Source organism: Dipteris shenzhenensis, chromosome 1, assembly GCF_047967505.1.
Source record: "Dipteris shenzhenensis isolate YYH24624 ecotype China chromosome 1, Dip_SZ_1.0, whole genome shotgun sequence".
Taxonomy (NCBI): Eukaryota; Viridiplantae; Streptophyta; class Polypodiopsida; order Gleicheniales; family Dipteridaceae; genus Dipteris; species Dipteris shenzhenensis.
This window is the reverse complement of record NC_141596.1, coordinates 255,001-260,714: the sequence shown is the minus strand read 5'-3', so window position 1 is coordinate 260,714 and position 5,714 is coordinate 255,001.

Genomic DNA, 5,714 nt, shown 5'->3' with positions numbered 1-5,714 from the left:
TTGACGATTAACACAAAATAGGGTTTGTTGTTCCGTAAGGTTTTTACCAATGGAATGTCCTTCCATTTGGGCTCAAAACTGCCCTTGTTGAAATTTAGAATTTCATGGACTCCATATTCAGTCCACATCATGCTTTCTGTCTTGTTTATATTGATGACATCCTTGTATATAGCCAAGATGTAAATTCCCATCTCGAGTTTCTTGGTGTCCACATCCACAAAGGTTGCATCCAAATGCAAGATCATGTGCTCAAGGCACTCCTAGCCTTTCTCGATGAAATATGACCCCGCACACAACTTCAACGATTTTTGGGCTGCCTCAACCATATCTCTCCATTCTATGACCAATTGGCTAAAGATCGCTATTCCATCCAATTGTGTCGCCGCAAAGATGGTCCTCCATGGGGACCACCCCAACCAGAGGCAGTCCAACATATCAAGGCAAAGGTCCAGCATTTGCCTGCTCTGTATATTCCTTCGGCCACAGTTCCCTGGTGATTGAAATTGATGCCTCCGACAATTTCTGGGGAGCAATCTTACTTGAACACACTCCCACTCAGGAGGTTCTTTGTGCTTATCACTCTGGCACTTTTCAAGGCGCCGAATTAAATTATCATTCCATTGAAAAAGAAATCCTTGGCGTTAAGCTTGCAATCCAAAAACTTGAGCTATTCATTCTGAATTGAGAATTTATTGTCAGAACTCATAATCAAAATTTCAAAACATTTTGCATGAGGAAAATTGATAAGTAGGTTGGCCGAGGGTGCCTCGCATGTTGGGAAGAGTTCTTCACGATGTATGACTTCTCTATTGAGTGGAAAAAGGGAACCACCAATGTCCTACTAGACATGCTCTCTCTCGTCATCACGAAGGAGCTCCCTACTAGCAAGTGCAGAGGGATACATCAGAGGTACAAGACAATTTGGGATAGAATACAGAGGAAGTCATCCACGGTTGCATGGATACTGTGACAGTGACTATGCTGGAGCTCATGAGACCAGGAGATCGACACAGGGATATGCATTTTTCCTTGGTCAAGGTGCTATATCATGGTTGTCAAACAAACAGCCAACTGTTTCTTTGTCTTCAACTGAAGCAGAATATAGAGCACTCACTACAGGTGCATGTGAGGCTATATGGCTCAGAAGACTATTGTCAGAAACAGATTACTTTGCTGAGTCAAGGCCAACAACAATATACTGTGATAATCAATCGGCTCATGCATTGGCCAAACATCCAGTATATCACTCCAGGACAAAGCACATTGATGTCAGAGAGCACTTCATCAGAGAAAGAGTGTTACTTGGTGACATCACACTGCAGCATTGTGATAGCAAAGAAAATGTTGCAGACATCTTTACCAAACCACTCGGTAAAGAGCTATTCGAGAAACACCGACTAGCTCTTGGTTTGATGCAGAGGAAGGACATTCCCATTCAAGGGGTGTGATGGAATGTAATGCTCAGTCCTTCTTCAAATCCCCAGAATCATCATCTTGAGGGAAGGCCTACTTCATGATGTTGATCTTGAGGGAAGGTGTTGAGAGTTCACGCTCAACATCATGTGATCATGTGTGCATAGCACCATCACGTGATCATATGTGCATAGCACTAACCTTATAGAGTGCTATAAAGGAAAGGGTTAGATCCCCTAACCCTAACCCTAAAAGGGTTTGTATATATTCTATTTTTTCAACTAATTCTAGTGTACAGTTAGTCATTTGTGGTGTGCTCTCTAGCTGTGCCCTCTCTCCTCATCTCCACTCTTCTCCTCTCCCCTCTTCATATTTTGTCACGGGGCACCATGTGTCGCGACCCGACTCGGGAGCCCGAGGCGCCACCGTGGGACGGAGGCACGACGGCATCAAGTTGGAGGCGAGTACACGAGTCATCATCGGTGGCACGGCAGTGTCGGGTTCGAGGTGCGAGCGCGTGGGGCATGGTCGGGGCATGGCCACATCGGGTTGGAGGTGTTGGTGTGTAGGATGTGGCCGGGGGAATGGCAGCATTCAGGGCACGACGCATCGTGACCCGACTCGTGAGCCCGATGTGCCGTCGTGGGATGAGGGTGCAGTGGCATCGGGTTAGAGATGGGGCTACACGGGTTATTGTCGGGGGGCACGGCAACATCGGGTTGGAGGTGCGGGCGCACGGGGCATGGCTGAGGTCGTGGTTGGAGCCACGTCGAGTTGGAGGCGTGGGTGCGTAGGACGTGGCCGGGGGCACGGCAGCATTCTGGGCACCACACGTCGCGACTCGACTAGGAAGCCCGAGGAGCCACCATGGGACAGGAGCGCGATGGCGTCGGGTTGGAGGCGAGGCTGCTTGGGTCATCGCCGGGGGCGCGGCAACATCGAGTTGGAGGTGCGGGTGCGCAGGGCGTGGTCGAGGGCATGGCAACATTGGGTTGGAGGCGTGGGCACATTGGACATGGCCAGGGGCACTATAGTGTCACGGGTGCTTGGGGCCTTGCCCCGCATTTCGACCCGGAGAGCTCGAGGTACCACCATGGGACGGGGGCGCGGTGCTGTCGGGTTGGAGGCATGGTCACGCAAGGTGTCACCGGCGGGGGACGGTAGCATCGGGTTGGAGGCGCAGCTGCATAGGGCGTGGTCGAGGTGCAGTAGCGTTCGAGGCACCACCCATCCCAACGCGACTGAGGGGCCCGGGGCACCACCGTGGGATGGGGGCACGGTGATGTCGGGTTGGAGATGTGGGTGCACGGGGCGTCACAGGGGGCATGGCAGCATTCGGGGCACCACGCATCTCGACCCGACCTGAGAGCTTAAGGCACCACCGTAGGACGGGGGCGTGACGGCGTCGGCTTGGAGAATGGGTGCATGCGGGGGCATCAGGGGCACTGCAGCGTCGGGTTGGAGATGCGAGGCACGATAGCATTCGGGATGCGACGTGGGTGCTCGGGGACGCCACACGTCCCAGCCCGACCCAGGAGCCCAGGGCACCACCGTGGGATGGGGGCACAGCGGTGTCGCATTAGAGGCGTGGGTGCGCTTGGCGTCGTCGAGAAGCACCACGCATCTCGACCCGACCCGGGAGCCCGAGGCGCCACCGTGGGACGGGGGCGTGGCAGCATCGCGTTGGAGGTGTGGGTGCACAGGGCGTGGTCGGGGACGCAGCAGCATCTGGTTGGAGGCATGGGTGTGCGGGGGTGTGGCGGGGGGTGCAGCACCATTCGAGGCACCACACGAGTGCACGGGGGCGCCATGCATCCCGCAAGACCTGACTCGGGAGCCCGAGGCACCTTGTGAGGGGAGAGCTTGGGTACGTCATTTTGGATGAAAGGGTGAATTTGCCATTCGTCTCGTTTTCGCTGTTTTTTCTACCGTTTCATTGAGGAAGTAAGGCATCTTTGTGAGAAGTGAGGATGCTGCATCGAAGAAAAGATAATGGGGGCCTTCACATGGACTGGACTGTCTGTTCTGAGAAAATGTAGAAGGTGGGAGAAAACTGTCAATACCTTTGACTTCCCAAATCTTATCAAGCTGATACCTTTGGGAAACTGACTCTACTCAGTTCCTTCAGCTCTGATACCACTGTCACGAGGGCAAAGTTTCCCTTAATTTTTTTTTTCACTTTTCTCTTTTCCTTTGCTCCCTGGTTTGGTCCCCTATCGGGATCCCAAAGTACCCGCTTGACCTCTTGGATTTTGCAACTGCCTTGGTGACAGGATCCTCCACCTGATTGACTATCCTTCACCTTCACAAAGGTGCCTTGGTCTTTCGAATGCTCAAAAGAAAGGCCTAGAGCTCCTCCTGAGAGCTACGGCTTTGAAGGAAGGCCTAGAGCTCCTCCCAAGAACGTCTTTGAAGGACCTCTCTTTCCCAAAACACTTGTCGAATCTCTGTGTGGCAAAAGTAATGCCCACGGATTACTCCAGGAACTCAGTACAAGAGGGGGAAAACACCTGTGAAGTCTGTTCCCAAAAACTCCTTTTCTGACTAGTTGGGGCTACCTAAATTTAGCTGGGGATAAATTGTCCAAACTACCAAAACTGGCTAGCTGTGCCTCTAAAGTTGGCAGACTGTGTCAAAAGGGAAGGTCGACTGCCGAACTCAAACACAAGACCTCCAAGGAACCTCCACCTAATTGACTGTCCTTCACCTTCACAAAGGTGCCCTGGTCTTTTGAACGCTCAGAAGAAAGGCCCAGAGCTCCTCCCGAGAGCTACGGCTTTGAAGGACCTCTCTTTCCCAAAACACTTTCCAAATCTCCGTGTGGCAAAAGTAATGCCTGCGGCTTACTCTGGGAACTCAGTACAAGACGGGGAAAACACCTGTGAAGTCTGTTCCCAAAAACTCCTTGTCTGACTAGTTGGGACTAGCTAAATTTAGCAGGGGTTAAATTGTCCAAACTGCCAAAACTGGTTGGCTGTACCTCTAAAGTTGAAAGAATGTGTCCAAAGGGAAGGCCCACTGTCAAGCTCGAACACAAGACCTCCAAGGAACTACGTGCAGAACTTATCGTTGGGCTAGCCAAGGGGGCTGGTCTTAGTTAATGTAACTAAGCCCACCCACATTTATATATCATGTACTTTCGGCCAAGCGCATGTCCCAAGTCTCTGCACAGCTGAGTAGGGTATTCGAACCCATGACCAACTCCCATCAATCGTGGCGCCAACCACCGAGCCACTTGTCGGTTGGTGTAACCAATTGTGGCAATTTCGCCTTACTTTGTACTTTCCTGAACGCGGGCGCTCCAAAAGGATCACGCACGACTGCGCACGCAGGATGAACTTAGAACCACTGAAGTAACAATTGCAGCGCCTATCATCGGGATAACCACGGGACCTTGTCTTGGTTGGTGTAACCAAGCGGGGTCCCTTGGTTATATTGTGTTCTTGGGTGACTGGCAAAAGGAGGATGGCCTCCTCGTCAGCTCGCGCTCTGCACCCCCTGCTCGGACTGGAACCCAGAACCTCTGCCCAAACGCTCGGAATACATCATGGCCTGGCTCGCCACCAGGGCTGTGGCCTTGCTTGTGATCCCTCTCCATCCATATGGTTATATAGAAGACTAGGAGCTTGGCAGATATGGCAACCTCCCTGCCACCATGCGCACGTCGACGAACAGCTGATCTTTGGTGTTGCCCTTCTTCTCCCAGCCTGTGGGCATTCGTAGGAGTGAGGGTGCTAGCAATGGCGCTCGCAATCAACCGTGAGAGCCTCCCATGACTTTTCCGTCATCCTCCGTCCAGCTCCATCGACAGATTCCGATCGATGGCCTAAAAGCTCATTGGGTTGGTGCTTGCAAACCGGTGCTTTGCTATGGTCACGGGCCTAGCCTGGTGATCTCGTCGATGAGGCATCCCTCTATACCAAAGGACTCGAGCAATGGGTCGGTGGAGTGACTGTGTGAAGCTTCCCAAGCTTCGACGTGACGGAACTGTAGCTCTGTCACCTTCTATTGTCGATGGTAGGGTCTCAGTCGGCCCGTGCTCCTGCATCTGAGCTCCGCACGTCCTACGGCTTCGTAGGGGAGATAATTAGGAGGGTATCTCGACCCTCACAAACTCTTGGATCGAACGGATCCCTACAGAGGCTGCACTACTCTCTGGTTCGACTGAAAATGGCTCTGAGGCAGCACCTCGTCAGTCACCGCATCCTCCATGATCTATGGATCGGTCTACCCTTTTGATGGGCTTCTTCCCCAAGCCAAGGGGAAGCCCTGGCTTGAAAGTAGGCTGCTGAGACCACCTG